This window comes from Panthera leo, chromosome B3 (assembly GCF_018350215.1).
Source record: "Panthera leo isolate Ple1 chromosome B3, P.leo_Ple1_pat1.1, whole genome shotgun sequence".
Taxonomy (NCBI): Eukaryota; Metazoa; Chordata; class Mammalia; order Carnivora; family Felidae; genus Panthera; species Panthera leo.
In genome coordinates, this window is record NC_056684.1 from 72,524,079 (window position 1) to 72,542,043 (window position 17,965).

Sequence of the window (17,965 nt, forward strand, 5' to 3'; positions counted from 1 at the left end):
AGAGACAGAGACAGAGCATGAGCAGGGCAAGGGCAGAGAGAGGGAGACACAGAATCCTGAAGCAGGCTCCAGGCTCTGAGCTGTCAGCACAGAGCTGGACGTGGGGCTCAAACTCGTGAACCACAAGATCATGGCCTGAGCCAAAGTCAGATGCCCAACCCACTGAGCCACTCAGGCACCCCTGTGCATGAAAACTCTTCATAAACCATGATTTGATTGAATTTTTTGTTACCTGCGGCTAAACACAACCCTAACCGTAGTAGGATTGACATAAAACGACGTTGTGATTTTCAGAGTTCTTGGGTAAGTGAGGAAAAAAGATTTGAAGCAAGTGCTGTGTTTATACAAGGAAGGCACCTGCATTCATACTGATTATACGTACTTCTTAAAGTATTAATGTTCACATAATTTTTATTAAGAATGAAACCTTCATCTTCCATGCCAAGAGTCCTCATTTAAAAATTTCCATCAATTTCTTACACTCGTGGGAGACTGGAATTCACTTTCTCATCCAAAGTCTTTTCACTATAGACAATATCCATTTCCATGCGAATAACTAATAACTGCAGTTTTATATTTTCTCACTCTTAGATTCCAAAGGCCATTTTGCTGTTGCTTTTAATTCCATACTGTTCCAGTAACCTATTCCAAAGGCTTTCCCTGAAAGTTTTATCATAGGGAACTCCTTCATTTTGAAGATCGTACGTAGAAATTAAAGCCAAAAAAATAAATTCCAGGGGCGCCTGGGTGGCTCGGTCGGTTAAGCGTCCGACTTTGGCTCAGGTCATAATCTCACAGTCCATGAGTTCGAGCCCCGCGTCGGGCTTTGTGCTGACAGCTCAGAGCCTGGAGCCTGTTTCAGATTCTGTGTCTCCCTCTCTCTCTGCCCCTCCCCTGTTTCTCTCTCAAAATAAATAAGCATTAAAAAATTTTAAAAACATTTATCATTTTGAGGCGTACCTGGGTGTTTCAGTCGGTTCATGCTCTGTCTCTCTCTGTCTCAAAAATAAATAAACGTTAAAAAAAAATAAAAAAAAATTCTAATTCTCTGTGGTATAAAGAGGGAAGGGCACTCTCCCAGTCCCTTTTATTAGAGTACTTTTGAAAACTTGTAATTATGAATCTTTTCTCTGTCCCTTTGAGGTGTGTAAATCTTTTAAAAAGCTGACCAAGCCTCTTGCCAGTTTTACAACCCAGGGATGTTTCTCTCAAGCAGGTGGAAGCCAGCTCATTGAGATGTAATCATGAGGAAGGATGGCATTCCTGCCTCCCAGTTTCTGTGGGAGGAGATGAGCCCAAACTCCACAGACGCCTTGCTCTAAGTTGCAAACTCACCTTCTGTCCTAAAGATATGAGAAGTTTCTCTTTCAGATAAAGGCAATTAGCAAACACAGGGTGGCTACCCCAATTCCCAGGTAAATTGAGGGCAAATTATGACAAAGGACGCTGTCAAGTTCTCTTACCTGAGGACTAATTTCTGTTCATGTTGAGAAAACACTTGTAATGGGTTGTATCTGCCCGGCTGGCTATATAAAGGGGTAAAATTTTTGCCTGTGTTTTAAGTATTTTTTAATTTTTTTAATGTTTATTTATTTTTGAGACAGAGACCGAACATGAGCAGGGGAGGGGCAGAGAGTGGGAGAGAGAGAGAGGGAGACACAGAATTCAAAGCGGGCTCCATCCAGGCTCTGAGCTGTCAGCCCAGAGACTGATGTGGGGACCATGACCTGAGCAGAAGTCACTTAACCCATTGAGCCACGAAGGCGCCTCTTGTCTATGTTTTGCAATCTCTTAACAAATTGCCTGTGGTGCACATTACATTCTGGCTTAATGATTCCTCAATAATAAAACTCTTTCTTTTCTCCCTTTGTGGAGAGGTGTTCTGGACTGGCAGGAGATTTTGTTTTCATTTCCCCAGAAGAGGGCCCAGTGTCTTTCCATAATCGTTGTTCTTAGACGTCTCTCTCCCTGAAAGGTGACGCGACACTGTGAAAAGAGCCATAGCCTCTCATGGCTCTGCCACTTAGTGGCTGGGTAACTCTGGGCATTTTATACTAGCTTTGTGAGCATCAATTTCCTCCTAAGTACCTTGGAAGTAAGTATGGTACTTACTTTACTGTGTCATCATGAGGATTAACCATGTTTTGTGAATTGCCTAGCATAGTGGATTAAAAATGAAAAAACTTGAAAGTAGGCACCACAGCTTGGATCAGATACACTCGAAACTTCACTTGTGTCCCGGTATATGTTCTGACAGGGAATATGGAAAGGACTTTTCCTGCTTTCAAGGAACTTCCTCTCATGGTGACTGGAGGTCCATTCACCACTTCCCACAGCCATCAGGCTGCAAGACCTATGAGCTGAAGAATCCTCTGATATACCACCTCCATTCAGATCAATCATTTCTAAGAGCACTTTGGACACACTCCATGCTCCAGGAGCTTCTGAAAACATACCGTCGATGTCAAAGGTCACACTCAGAGACCCTGGGTTGGGGGCCGCATTACTGCACATAATATGGTGTCAGCCCTAGGTTAGTCCACAAGGGAACACTCTAACCTGAGAAAAGTGTTATGATTCACTTTTAGGATTCATTGCTAAATGAAGAATGAAAATCTCTGAAACAGAGGGTTACGAATTTAGGCCAGGGTAGAGGAGGAAGAGCAAGAGAATATGTGGGCCAGAGAATTGTTAATAATGTGCACAATCCTGCTTTCTCATCACCCATTTTCTTTTCTTTGCTTTGCTTTGCTTTGCTTTGCTTTGCTTCCTATCTCCAAAAGCCAAAATAAAGTTGGAGATTAAAATAAAACAATTTGTGGGGTAGCTAGGTGGCTCAATCGGTTGGGTGTCCAACTTCGGCTCAGGTCATGATCTCATGGTTTGTGAGTTTGAGCCCCATGTTGTGCTCTGTGCTGACAGCTCAGAGCCTGGAGCCTGGAGCCTGCTTCAGATTCTGTGCCTTCCTCTCTCTCTACCCCTCCCCCACTTATGCTCTCTCTCTCTCTCAAAAATAAATAAACATTAACAAATTTTTAATTAAAAATAAAATAGAACAATTTGTTTCATATTTCTGTAACTTTAGAGTTTCATGAATCCATATTTTTTAGTATCAGGGACCAATATGAGCTTTCACTTATTTGTCTAGAAATTGTTGTTCTTCTCTAAACCATGCTCTTACCTCCTATAAGATCAGAAACTCAAAGATAAGAAAAATAAAAGCAAAGAAAGAGGAGAAGAAAGAAGAGGGGGAGTACATATGGGCAGAAGCAGGTGGAGAAAAAAAAGGGTAAAAGAAAATGGCAGAGGGTTGTTTGAACTGAAAATCATTACATGAGTTTCTCAACAGCAGCTTTGGGGCCAGAATCTGGGGAGAGGGGCTTTCCTGTGCATCGTAGGTATTTAATAGCATGTTTGGCTTCTACTCAATAGATGCCAGTAGCAGCCCCTCCCTTCCCTAGTGTGACAATCAAAAATGTCTCCAGGCATTGGTAAATATCCCCTGGGGAGCAAAAGTCCTGATTAAAAACTAATGATCTATATGTTAACTTGATAAAGTAGAAACTTTCAGAAGATAGATAGATAGATAGATAGGAAGGAAGGAAGGAAGGAAGGAAGGAAGGAAGGAAGGAAGGATAGATATTTCAGGTATTATTTATACTTGCCTAAAAGTTTTTACTCTATCAATTTAACATATAGACTATTTAATATTAACTTCCTCAGTCTTTTTCATGTATAGATAGTAGATAGATAGATAGTAGATATAGATATCTATAGATATAGATACACACATATATAGATATATATAGATATAGATACATCCTGTATTTTTTATATACAAAAAAAACTGAGGAAGCAAATATTTTTCTGTCTACTATTATGATTCATATATCTTGAACTGTTATCATATCATTTGTCTTTGATAAATTCAACAAATAAGAGACAAGGAATGTAAAGAATGGAAATAGGTTATATATTTGTATTATTTACAAATATACTAATAGCATATGTAATGTGTATACAATTTACATATAACAAGTAATTCACAACTGAGAAGTTTCTCAGTCTGATCTTGTCTCAGGTTTTAGCTTCGTCAGTATCTCTTACTTATAACATATAAACTATTTCTCTGTTCCCCCTCTAAGCTAACATCTCCCCATTTTTCACATAAATTATTCTACTCAGAGTTTAAATACTCAAAGTTTAAAGAAAAAAATATTCTTAATTGCTAAAAGACAACTCCTCCATTATCCCCAACACACACATGAGCGCGCGGGTGCACACACACACACACACGCGCGCGCGCACACACACATGCACCGGCTCATGCAAGCACCCTACAGTGTAGAGGTGGACTAAGCCACAAGTAGGCGGAGCTTCCCACTACAAAGCCGAGTGAAGGTGCTTAGGGGCCGCCACTGCCAGATCTATATCATGAAGCTGATGGGTTACAGCAACAAAGTTAGCCCCAAATTCAAAGTATGATGCATATCGGTATTTAAAGGGACTTGCCATTAAGGTGTGTCCATACTGCTAAGGAGTCAAGAACCATGCAGACACAAATGAGAGTCTTGCTGGGCCTCCTGTGGCTACAGACTTGCTGTGAGTTGAGAACATCCCAAAGGGAACCTGAAGAAATTTCACAACTGAGTGGGGAGATGCAAGGGAGGAAAGGAGAGGTGGAGGAAGAGAGAGAACACAAGTCTCTTGGGCTGTGTCCTCTACTATGAGGATGGAAACTAGAGAAAAATTTCCTGTACTCAGAAACAGCTACGGTCATTTTGCAGTGACCCTCCACTGTGTCTATTTTTCTCTTTCTCAACAGGGGTAAGAGTCCAGATGAATGTGGAGCAGAGTCCTGGGGTCCTGAACCTCCAAGAGGGGAGAAATACCTCTATGATGTGCAATTATTCTAGCATCATAACCACTGTGCAGTGGTTCCAACAAAATCCTGAAGGACGCCTCGTATCCTTGTCGTACATCACTTCTGGAATGCAGCGAAAAGGAAGACTAATATTCATGCTCAACTTCCAGGAACGTAATAGTCACCTGTATATCACAGACCTGCAGCCTGGGGACTCAGGCACTTATTTCTGCACTGTGGAGGCACAGTGCTCTGCAGACACCTGTGGCCTGTACATGAAGCCATAGCTGGAGACTAACCCAACCCACAGAGCGGGGGGCAGGGGCCCAATATGATCAGAATTGTGTGTCCATTGCCTTGCCTCTCCTGGTTCATGCAGAAAGCATTTCTAAATGAGCTACAACTTGACACTACAGTGCAGGCATGTACGTGGCTCATCCTGAGATCTCCATGGGGCTAGTGTTACTAGGTAAATACTGTAGATTGATCAACTCTCTCATATCTGCTTCTGTCTTTCTGGGCAGAATGAGCAGTCAACTCAACGTGGAGCAGAGCCTCCCTCCTTCATCTCTACAAGCAAGAAAATACCAATCTCACCTATATCTCCTGGGTGTCTTTCTAACTTACATTGGTACATACAGAACCCTGAAAAAAGCTCCATGATCATTTTTCTAATACACTCAAATGGGGAATAAAAAGAGGAGAAAAAAACCAAAGGGCCACTAGTAGTATGAAGGATGGGCAGAGCTTTCTGCATCTCGGCCCAGAGACTCAGGCACCTGCTTCCATGCTGTGGAGGCACAGAGCTTTCTAGGCACCTAAGGCCTGAATCGAGACATGTGGCCACAGCCACCAAACCCAGCAACACGGGAGAGATGTTTGTGTGCTTTCCCTCACTTCTAACATGGTGTTGAGAAGTGCACACTTGATCAGTCGAAGTGGATCAAACATTTGATTCCACTTTCAAAAAACTTGGAAATGCTGATGAATATTCAATCTAGTAACCATCTCTGTCCTAAAATAAACCATTCCTAACACGCTAACCCCTAAACCAGGGAATCAGTAAATTAGCAATCCACTCGTGACTTCTAATCACGAGTATGCTGCATCATCTTGAGCAAGGGAGTCACACTTTTTCTACCTCGGAATCCTCCTGTAGGTGAGGAGAGTATTTTCCATTGCTGTTACTCGTATTTTCATACATTCAATCATTCAACAAATATATATTGAATACCTGTGAGATCCTGGATAGGGGCTTTGAATAAATGAAGAGCTCCTTCCCTCGTTGAATGTACAGTTTAATGGGGAGCTCGTTTTTGTTATCATAAAGTCCCTGCAAACTAAAGAGAAGAACTAAATTCGGAGAGAAAAAGAGATTATGAAAACAGTCAGTTAGAGACAGCTTTCTGGAGCATTTGACGTCCCAGCCTGAAACCTTATAGTTTAATAGGAGTTCATCAGGCTGAAGGACAGAAGAGGGTGGAGGAAAAGTGTTCTGGGTCAAGGAAAAGTGAGCACAAGGGCACATGCTTGTGTGTGTGTGTGTGTGTGTGTGTGTGTGTGTGTGTGTGTGTGTGAAGCAAGGCATATCATGGCAAATTTAAGTCCTAAAACATAATTAGTGATCAAAACAAGTGATAAAACACAGTGCATGGGTGACTCTCATGCTATGAGAGTCTTAAAATGAATAAGATCCTTGAAATTCATTGTCTGTATATTACAATACAGTAAGATGAAGGATATGGGGACCACTTAGCATGCCTACATACTCACAGAGCATGGGCAGGGATAGATAACTGCATTGAGGACCAATAAAAAGAATGGTGAAACTAATTAGTGATAAGAAATATTACTTTTCTAGAGACCTTGATTCCTTTTTAAATGCAGAAAGCATTTCTAAATAAGCTGCACAAGGTATGATAAACATGATACATAAACATGATACATTTTGACTGTTGAATAAAACCGACAATTGCCTTTAAAAGAGGAAATATGTGAGTGTGTTATCTTAAGAGAAAAGAATTTTCTGGCTCTTGCGGTATACCTGATAGTGGAATTATCTTCCAACTGTAAACTACTATAAAATTGGGAAACATAGGAAAGAATTGTTTTTAAGGAGTGCAGACAGGGAATGCTTTCAGTCCTTGGGAGAAAGCAAGCCTGCCAAGTGATTCCCACATGCAGGCAACATTTCTCTCCTGGGGGTATTTTCTAAACCTCAGCATAAGGACTTGAAGCCCTAGCGGAGAGCAGCAGCCTTGCTCAATGGCAAAAACAGAGATCAGAATCAGGGCTGTTAAATAACTGGCCTTTGAGGAAAACAGGTATTGGAGAGACATGAGCTTCCTATGATAGGACTGTGAAATCTGCATAGGGGGTTATCTGAGCCTACACTTCAGCTGCACATGTGCAGAGAGAGACATTGGCAAGCCTAGCAGAAAATAGCATCTGAGGGTGTAAAATCTCCGAGATTTCCAGAGCTTGTACTGTGCTGGGAAGACATTGGAGCTCTGGCCTTTCCAGAGTGAAGACATCTTGGTAAATACCTTGGACTTTGAACTGAGTCACCAGAAGAAGGACAGAAGTAAGGGCTATGGCCTAGAAAAAAAAAAAACTGGAAAAGAAAATCTCTGCCTTACAAAGATTAAAGTAAGCCTCAACAAAATCTAAGTGATCTGCTAGTAATTTAACAGAGTTAACATTTTTCCAAGGGAGGCAAAATAATCCAGAGTTTCTGCTCATTATGACCCACATTGTGTAGCATACAATAAACAAAGTCACTAAAAATGTAATGAAGCAGGAGCAAGGGTTACATAAGGTATAGAAGCAGCCCCAAAGATGATTCACATTTGGAGTTAACGCCAAAGGGTTTCAAAATAAATATGACTAAATTGTCCAACACTGTTTCCTGTTGCTGACTCTGTTGGCCTGACTCTGTTGACCAACCACCACCGTGTATCTGGCAATGGACCCACGGAGATGGTAGCCACACGTGGCTCTAGCTTCTCTAGATTTCTCCATCAGTTTCCCCTTCAAATCACACTTTCATAGATAGACAGGCTTGGTCCTCAGATTGATTGACTGGTTAGGGATTCTTTCTCTCTGACTACCCAACTACCCTTAGACCTTCATTTCCTCAGCTCTCTTCACAACCGTGTAAGATCAAGTTCCTGTAATTTAAGCCCCTATCCCATAGCACTCATGATAACTCTGCTGCACTGACTGTACCCTGATATTCTAGGAAGATATAAATGAATAGCATTAGAATATTCTTTGTTTTTAAGAAATGAGTGTCCAGATACCGACTGGAAGAAATAATAATCAGAAACCTAGTGTGTGTGTTCGTTAGAGCCATCATAACAAAATACCACAGACTAGGTGGCTTAAACAAGAAAGATTTACTCTCTCATAGTTCTGGAGCCTAGAAATCCAAGATCAAGGTGTTAATTGGTTTGGTTTCTCCTGAGGCCTTGCCTTCCTACTGTGTACTCACATGAGTTACAAAGTAATTTGCAACAGATGTAAGACTGTCAGCTGTCAACAAGCCACAATCATCCACAGTTTGGTAAAAAAAAAAAAAAAAAAAAAAAAAAAAAAAAAAATTGCTCCAAAAAATTTAGAAAATGATAAACATGTTCCACCGTTTCTCCCAATCAAACCAATTTCCTGTGTAAGAGACAGACTGTGATCCAATTCCAGTGATTCTGCATGGGGCTTGTGGCTTGTGCTTAAATATGTGCATTGTGTGTCATATGTTTTTGTTTACCAAAGTAGTGTGTGTGTGTGTGGTGTGTGTGTGTGTGTGTGTGTGTGTGTAAAAGGGGGAGGTGTGTGCATTGCAGTCCAGCAGTTCCCCTGGGCCTAGAAAAGCAGCCTTCTTAGTGTGTCAGATGTGGTTCCTCGTGAACTGTATGTCATTGTCCTTTCTGACATCAGTTTAGAAACTTCCTATTGCAAACACTTAACTCCAACTATAATGAACCAAGTTTCCCCCAGCACTCTGAGCTATAATTTGCCTGTTTTCTTTTGAAATCTGACCTTCCCCTACAAAGTCAATTTGTCAATCTTCCCTAAAATCAAACTAAAGAGCTCTGCCTTTATGAGGTCTTCCCTGACTCCACATTTCTAGCTTTCGTGGTAGAACTAACTGATAACCATTATGTTTTCCTCATTAAGCACCCTTATGTGTCATGTCGTGTTGTAAGGATGTAGTCTTTCAGTTTAGACCACCAGATATTTAAAGTTGAAGATAGTTCCATAGTCATGTTTAAAACCTTAACCAAGCACAGTGTCAGGTACTTCAGAGAAATGAAATAAATGTTGACAAAATATATAAATACAATAGTGAATCTGAAAACATTTCTTCACTAGAAAGTTTGAATTATGAAAGTTTCAACCACATAATATGAAACACGGACAACTTACCAGATTGTCCTGAATTGGATAATTAGTGTAACTTCCCAGCATGTTAGTTTCATTATAATTCAAATAAAAATTTTAAATGTTTCTTCCCATATAAAATATGCATTGGAAATTGTTTTATTTTGTGTTCTGTGTCTTTGCTCAAACTAATTCCAAAAAATTATTTTGAGATTTACCATTGGCAGTAATGACTAGTTGCCCTACTGATTTAGCATTGAAAGCACAATAGATTCTTCTTGCCTCTTCCATTGGATTAAACTGGGAAGACATATACTAGATATAGACCAAGAGTGAAGACAAACAAACATATTGCCTTTTGACATCTCCTGGTGCCTTTCAAGTTTATGGCTTCATTCTGTCTATAAACTTTACAGGATTGTGTAATGCTTTCTCATTTGTGAACACAGAACACACCAAATGATCACATCCAAGTTCTCAGAGAGGAAATCCAGTGCAGAGGGTGATTTAATATAGGGAATAAGTTTTGTTGTGTTAATTTGTGGTTTTAAGGTAAGTGTCCAGAATTTATATCAGATTTAATTGCCTTGTGGCATTTATTCACTCAGACCAAATATGGACACCTCTGAAAACCATCTTGGAATGCAATTACATTAAAGGCTAAGCTATCAAACTCCTTGTATTCTAAATTTGTAACCATGGTAAAGATAGCACCATACCTTTGTGTTCTCCCCCAAACACCACCAATATCTTATTTTAACTTCTTTATGGGGGAGGGAGTGCAAATTGATTTTAAGGAAACACAGAAATGCATTTTCAGAATTTTTCTACATGTGGGCTAAAGGGGGCAGTGCTTCCTCTCATAAAGATAAAGAGCTAAAAACAGTACTATTCATATGTGAAATAGAAGCCTCTGTGGAAGGAAATGAAAGAAGTGCAGGAAGTTGAAGTCAGATTTATGGTTGTTTGGTCAGGAGAGAAGACAACCTGGGTCCACAGGAGAAATGGGCAAGCTCCTGGGGGTATCACTGTTGATTCTGTGGCTTCAGCCAGACTGTGAGTTCTGGGTGGGAGGTCTGAATGCAGTAGAAAACCTTCAAGAAACACCACAATGCTGGGAGACGAGATCATTGGGAAGTTTTGCTTTATTGTGTTTTGTTTTCTAGCTCATGCTGGTTTTCTGTGGGGACTTTAAGAATATAATTTAAAATTTACTCTCTTCCCAAACAGGGGTGAATAGTCAACAGAATGCTGACCAGCAGGAAGTTAAGCAAACTCCATCCCTGAGTGTGCAAGAACGAGAGATTTCTATTCTGAACTGTGACTACAATAATAATATGTTTGATTACTTCATATGGTACAAAAAATACCCTGCCAAAAGTCTTGAGTTTGTGATATCAATACGTTCCATTGTGGATAAAAAGGAAGATGAAAGATTCACAGTCTACCTCAACGAAAGTGCCAAACACCTGTCTCTGCACATCGCAGCCTCACAGCCTGGAGATTCAGCCTTGTACTTCTGCGCAGCGAATGCACAGTGCTCTCCAGGCACCTGCAACCTATACACAAAACTGCAGCTGGGTCCATGCCTTTTTGGGGGCTCATACTTGGAGGCACGTACTTGCTTCCACTTAAACAGAGCAGTAAGAGAGGGTATGCTTTAAAGTAGGTGAGTGGGATGAGCTTTAAGGAAGATCAGATACATAGTAAGTCCCTCAAATGAGTTAAGGATGTTCCTTGGGTTTTAGGGTGTCAAAGAGTTTAATCATTCTCCTTTTTCACTTTCAGAGAGAGGTTGCTGGTTTAACTAAAGCATCAATCTCTGGTGATGCTTTGATCCCGCTAGACCTTGGAATGAGGATACCATTTCCCCTGTAGCTTAGGGGAAAAGATACCCTGGAGATGGGGAAACCAGGATTCTACTGCAAGTTCTCCCAGTGAATGTTTATGTGCCTATACGTACCAGCAATCATGTGCTTCATTTTTGTGTTAAATGAACAAAATAATCCCTAGTTATTTCTTCTGAATCACTGTGCCTTCACATTAAATGCATTTCAGGATGTATATGTTTTAAGTTACATGCATTTATTTGTTTCATCGCTCACAAGATACTTCTAGGCATTGCTTCAGTGAATCACTTACTGTGTATTCTTATCCCCAGGCAGACATGGAACTATTTGACACACTGTCCATCAGTAAAAGGTGCTGCCCTGTGGATCATCATAATAAATACAGGCATGTCACGAACTTACCAGCTGCAAGCATCTTGTTTTGGGTAGCCATCCTGATTCTCTGTTGAGATGGATGTATCGCACTGGAGCCTTCAGGATGCAGTTCAAAGGGTGATGAACCAGGCCAACATCACCCTAGGACCATAAGAAGTTAGAAGATGTAAGAAATATCCCAAACGTTTATTAATTATAAGTCTCCAGTAGGTTGTCAGTTAATCAAAGATACAAGCAGTTTTCAGCTTCAAACTTAAGTGATCTAAATGGCCCAAGTTACCTACCTGGGATTCCCCTTTCCTAACAAATAAGTGGTAATGAAATGAGCATGATGACTAATAAAAAATATCCTGATGTTTTATATTCTAAGTTCCACTGTCAATTTGTATGACCTTGGCAATTTCATTAGTCACTCAGGTTCCTGTGAAACATGGGTTAGAACTAGATGAAATCATTTCCCTACAGCCCAATAAGTGTATGATTCCATTCACCTCAAACATTTACTGACCACTGGTTTTATGCTTTTCACTTACGTGATGAATAGAAGGAAATTAGTTAACCTGAATTTCTATGAAAAATTTTCTTCTTTTTAAAAAAATGTTTAGTGTTCATATATTTTTGGGAGAGAGAGAGAGACAGACAGACAGAGCATGAGCAGGAGAGGGGCAAAGAGAGAGGGAGACACAGAATTTGAAGCAGACTCCAGGCTCTCAGCTGTCAACACAGAGCTTGATGTGGGGCTCGAACTCACAACCTGTGAGATCATGACCTGAGCTGAAGTCAGACGCTTCACTGACTGAGCTACCCAGTCGCCCTGAAAAAGTTTTCTTCTTCGTGTCATGAATTCTCAGTCTCTTAAATGTAGAATTTCATGCTGAAAGAGAAAAAAAAGATGCCAGCTATCAGAATGAAAAAGAGAATTAGGATGAGACATCCATGGTTTTCTTGAGGAAACAAGATACTACTTGTGTAAATAATATATATGTAGAGACTATGTGTCTGTGTGTATGTGTGTAATATTTGCAAAGGAGCTTTCTCCTGATTCTTCATCACCATAAAGCTAAAGGCGTTCCTGAAATACCTTTCTAAGAATAAAATCTGTGGCCATCTAACGTGGTCCCTGAGTTAAGAAGCTATTTATTTATATTACACAAGAGACAGTTGCAATAGTCATTCCATTTGGGATAGGTTCAGAGATCCCAGATCTCTGGACCCATGAGACATCTAATCATGGAGTCAACACAAAGTTCACTGGAGAGCCTACCTACTCTACTGTAATGCAATATAGTCTTATCTTCTAGAAGCCACACCATAGGCTGTTCAATTAAGCACCCACATCTCCTTTGCTATATCTGTAAGCTATTGTTACAATAATGGTGCATAACTCTAAAACTCAGGGGCTGAGGGGCGCCTGGGTGACTCAGTCGGTTGAACGTTCAACTTCTGCTCAGGTCATGATCACACAGTTTGGGAGTTTGAGCCCTGCTTCAGATCCTCTGCCCCCTCTCTGCCCCTCTCCTGCTCATGAGCCGGTCTCAAAAATAAAAAATATTTTTTAAACAATAAAATAAAACTCAGGGGCTTAAAACAATAAATTATTTCACTCATAAATTTGTGAAGTGACAATTTAGATTGGACTCAGATGAGCATTTCTTCTGGGTTTGGCTGAGCTCACTGTTAATGTCTGAAGACAGCTCGCTGTTGGCTGGTCTAGAATAGCCTTGTCTAGGATAACTATCACTATTCAACTCTTCTCCATGTGCCTTATCCTCTGGCAGCCTAGGTCAAGCATACATCAATCACAGGGGAGCAAGACTTGAGACATGAAAGCATCATTTAAACCTCTACTTCCATCACAACTTGCAATGCCAAATTGGCCAAAGCAAGTCTCAGATGCTCATCATATTATATCACTATATATTGTACATATATTGTGTGTATATATACCTGTATGTATATATGTATATTCCACATATGTATATTCCACAACGGCAGGGCATGGCTGGGGAAAAATACATAACATGACATAATATTTTTTTTTTAATTTTTTTTTTTTAACGTTTATTTATTTTTGAGACAGAGAGAGACAGAGCATGAATAGGGGAGGGTCAGAGAGAGGGAGACACAGAATTGAAACAGGCTCCGGGCTCTGAGCTGTCAGCACAGGGGCCCAATGCAGGGCTCGAACTCACGGACCGCGAGATCGTGACCTGAGCCGAAGTCGGCGCTCAACCGACTGAGCCACCCAGGCGCCCCAACATGACATAATATTATGTATTATTTTACATAACACATACTATTTATCTATATGTGTATTCTAATAATTATTATATGCTATCTATTATTATGAATTCAATTTTTTATCATTTATTTTTAATAGATTTTCCCCAACTTCTCCCTACTTCTCTTACTGCTCAGCCCCTCACAACCACTTTTTCACTCCTTTCTGTGAGTTCAACTTTTTAAAAAAAGATTTCACATATAAGTGATACAATGCAGTCCATCTAAATTTCAAAATATATGGAAATATGGATAAAAGTCTAGTTATTATACATTCCTCTTCTTAACAAAACTATTTCTAACATCCTAAGTCAATAAATCAAATACCTTTTCTTATCTTCAGATATATTTAACATGATTTATAAATTATTCAAATTTAGTTATAAAGTTCCATTACGATGGACAGTTTTCACTCTGAGTGCCATTTATATTTACCCTAGTTCATGTCTATGTATGAGAGAGGCTATAATAAGGCAGTAGATTGATGTATTTTCTACATTCCTAAGATGATATAAGAAGTCATACTAGAAAAGAGAATGCTTTATACAATCTCATCCCTATTATTCTTGTTCAAGCTCTTTATACTACAACGTTCACATTTTATTAATTCCCACACTCATCAGTCTATAGCCTTTTCTTATTTGATACACTTGAGAAGTGACATTAATAAAGAGTTGCTTTCTACCATTGACCTCGTCATGAGTGTGCTAGGTCATCGTGAGCAAATGATCAGCTTTTTAGCATCTTATATCAGGAGTAATTCATTCATACTCAAGTATTCATGAGTAATGCAAGGACAAAAATTTCCAGCTAACGCTGCTCTCAGATTTTATTCATTTGATCAATCAACAATTATTCATTGAGTACCCGCTAAGTTCTACACACATAGAACTTAAAAAGAGCTGTGAGAAAATGCAGAGTATAGTATCTTCTGTCACTCGATTTGTACTCTAAAGTGAATCAAGGACTAAGCTTAAGAAAGCAAAGGGTGATCTGAAGGCATATAGCATTCCATCCCCACCCAGCCTTAGTAGTGAGTCAAAGACAGTGTAGAGTCTGTGATGTGATGCCCAAGCTAAGACAGGAAGTTTAGTAGGAGTTAATCAGGTTGCAGGACAGAAGAAGTGATGGAAGTGATCTTAAAAGTAGGAACAACACATACAAGGCAATAAAGATCATAGTGAATGTCAGGACTGAAGGCCAAGATTATGTCATGAATAACATTATACATTGTTTTATTTATATTTCTCAAACTAACACTGCAAAGCAGCCATAATCTCAGTTTTACAAATGAGCAATCATAATCTTTGTGGGTTTGCCAAATGTGTTCTCTATTGACTTGAGATTCTTATAATAGTTCATTCATTTGACACCCAACATGTGCCTTAGACTTCAACATAGGAGATGCAATCAGAAAAGAAATAGACATTGTGTATGCCTTCAGGAATCATGTAATATTGTGCGGTGTGTTACAAAATAGGGTAATCAAAGCTATCACAGGAGGCAAATAAAATTAAACTACCTAACAGAGGCGTCTAAAGGGAAGGCTACCTGGGAGAGGTGACATCTAAATTAGGACTTATAAAAGCATTCGTCAAAGAGGGAGTCAGGCAGACTATTACAGAAAGAGAAATAGAATGTGCAAAAGTATAAAGACAAAATTAGAGAATTACATTAAAGGAATTCAGAGTGGCTGGAGCATGCAACTCAAAATAGGCAACGGTAAATATAAAACTAAAGCAATAAGCAGAATCCACTTTGTGAAAATAATTATAAGCCATTTTAAGAGGCCTTTACATTATCCTGAAGGCATTAATGAGCACTAAAAGGGATCTGAACAAGCAAATGGTACAGTGAAATGTTACACTATTTGAAATATTATTCTGTTTTCATATATGCATACATATGTTTATATATAATTGCATACATATTTTTCCCTTGATTTTCCTTTTTCTCTTCATCCTGGAGTAATTCTCTCTCTAACCCAGTAGATTGATAGGCTCTTCCTTACAGCAAGAAAAAGACATATCTTAGATGTAAACTTATTAAAGAAAAGCCGAAATCCATTTTAATCTACATTTCTCAGCTTGGCCACAGGGAAGAATTGCTTTGAAAGTATTCTAGCTAGAGGTATGTAGTTCTGTACGAAGAGTGAAAGAGCTGTGATGTCTCTCTGCTTGGTTGTCCTCCAAAGTTACAGTGTTCTGGAAACAATTGCAAACAGGCCTCACTTGGAACTTAACCGTTGCTGAGGAACCCCCTTCAGAAGCTGACTTGGTCCACTGGATTTGCTGGGGAGCCAAAGGATGGAGACCCTCCTGAAAATGGTTTTGGGCACTCTGTTGTGGCAGTGGGCCTGGGAGTACAGGATTCAGTCCGGGAGAGGCTTATAACAGTGACTGCAGCCTGAGGGCAGGAACTGGGTCATCCTTCTGTCCTGGGAGGGATCGTTTTGAAAACCAGATGCAAGAGGAAGTGTGGGAAATGTTCTGTAACTATGTGGTGATGTTTATGTTTTGAGTAAAGGAGGGGAGAAAAATCACCCTTCCTTTTATGAGATTGAGATATCATGTTCTATGTTCTGTTTTCTATGTTCTGATCAGGCATGAGAAGCCATGAGACCTCAATCCTTGATCATCCAAGAAATGCAAGACTCAAAAACTTGCAATTCCTCAAAGACTTTATATTCCTAGGGCTCCAGGGTGGCTCAGGCTGAGTTAGTCAACTCTTTTGATTTTAGCTCAGGTCATGAGATCTCAGGATCTCATGAGCCCCACCTTTGGGCTCTGCATTGACAGGGCTGAGGCTGCTTGAGATTCTCCCTCTTTCTCTGCCCCCACCCCCCGCTTGTGCTCTCTGTCTCTCTCAAAAATAAGTAAGTAAAGTAAAAAAAAAAAATGACTTTATATTCTTTAAACTGGTACAGGCAGAAGAGTGGTGAAGGTCCCATCTTCTTGATGATGTTACTGAGAGATGGTGAATCAAAGAGTCATGACAAAACAGGTGTCCCACTGAATGAGAAAAAAAAGCGGCAAAGTTCGCCATACATCATCATGGTGTCCTAGCTTGGTCATGCATATGATATGACTCACAGTCAAGAAGAAAGCAAATAGAAACTAACTTTGGGAGGGCACCTGGGTGGCTCAGTCATTAAGCATGTGGCTTCTGTTCAGGTTATGATCTCACAGTTCATGAGTTCGAGTCCCAATGGGGTGAGCTCGAGCCCCACTTCTGGTGAGCTTGTGCCCTATTTCAGATGCGCCCTGCTCCTCTCTCTCTCTGCCCCTTGCTCACTTGTGTTCTCTTTTTCTCTCAAAAATAAATAAATAAATGAATAAATAAATAAACAAATAATAAAATTTGAAGAAAATAACTCTAGATGGCTCAAGTTATTGAATTTAGCAGACAAATATTATAAAGTGCTAAGCAATTATGTACAAAGAACTAAAAGAATATATATCCCAAAAATCGAATCAAAATGTTCTTAGTAAGTGAACAGAAATAAAATCTCAGCAAAGAAATGCAAACCATAAAAAAGGAAACAAATGAAAATCTTAGAACTTAAGAGTATAAAAACTGAATGTTTCGTGAGATGGTCTCAACAGCAGATTGGAGATGGCAGAAGAAAGAACATGGACAAGAATAAAGAAACTGATATATTCACAAAATTGAATACTACTCAGCAACAAAAATAAATGACCAATTCATTCATTAATGTGTATGAATGTTTAAAACATTATTCTAAAGGGGGCACCTGGGTGGCTCATTTGGTTGAGTGTCTGACTTCAGGTGAGGTCATGATCTCACAGTTCGTGAGTTCAAGCCCCACATTGGGCTCTCTGCTGTCAGCACAGAGCTTGCTTCAGATCCTCTGTCCCCCTCTTTCTGCCTCTCCCCCACTCACTCTCTCTTTTTCTCTCTATCAACAATGAATAAACATTAAAAAAAACCATTACTCTGAAAGAAGCTAGGCACAAAAGAGTACCTCCTCGGTTACTTCACATATAAGAAATTCCAGAAAATGGCAAATTTAATACAAAAATCATACAAGTGATATGATTTTTTTCCATCTCTGTCCCCAAGGAAGGCACTGAGCACAGTGGATCATAAGGAAACTGATAGGGTGATAAAAAATAATCTATGCGTTAATTGGTGTAGTGGTTACACAGGAGTATACATTTGTTAAACTCTCTAAGTGTTACATTTGAAATGTGAC

At 39.7% G+C, this 17,965-nt stretch overlaps 1 protein-coding gene and 1 long non-coding RNA gene across 2 annotated transcripts in view; one reads left to right on the forward strand and one right to left on the reverse strand.

Moving 5' to 3' along the window:
• LOC122222610 (M1-specific T cell receptor alpha chain-like) overlaps window positions 1–17,965 on the forward strand; it is a 482,951-nt gene that overhangs the window by 44,991 nt on the left and 419,995 nt on the right. The gene's annotated exons all lie outside the window — the stretch shown is intronic.
• The window catches only part of LOC122222320, a 65,427-nt gene that overhangs the window by 41,341 nt on the left and 6,121 nt on the right, over window positions 1–17,965 (reverse strand). The window contains exon 3 of the long non-coding RNA XR_006203693.1: window positions 11,497–11,610. This is a non-coding gene — a long non-coding RNA (uncharacterized LOC122222320). The remainder of the gene's footprint in view (window positions 1–11,496; window positions 11,611–17,965) is intronic.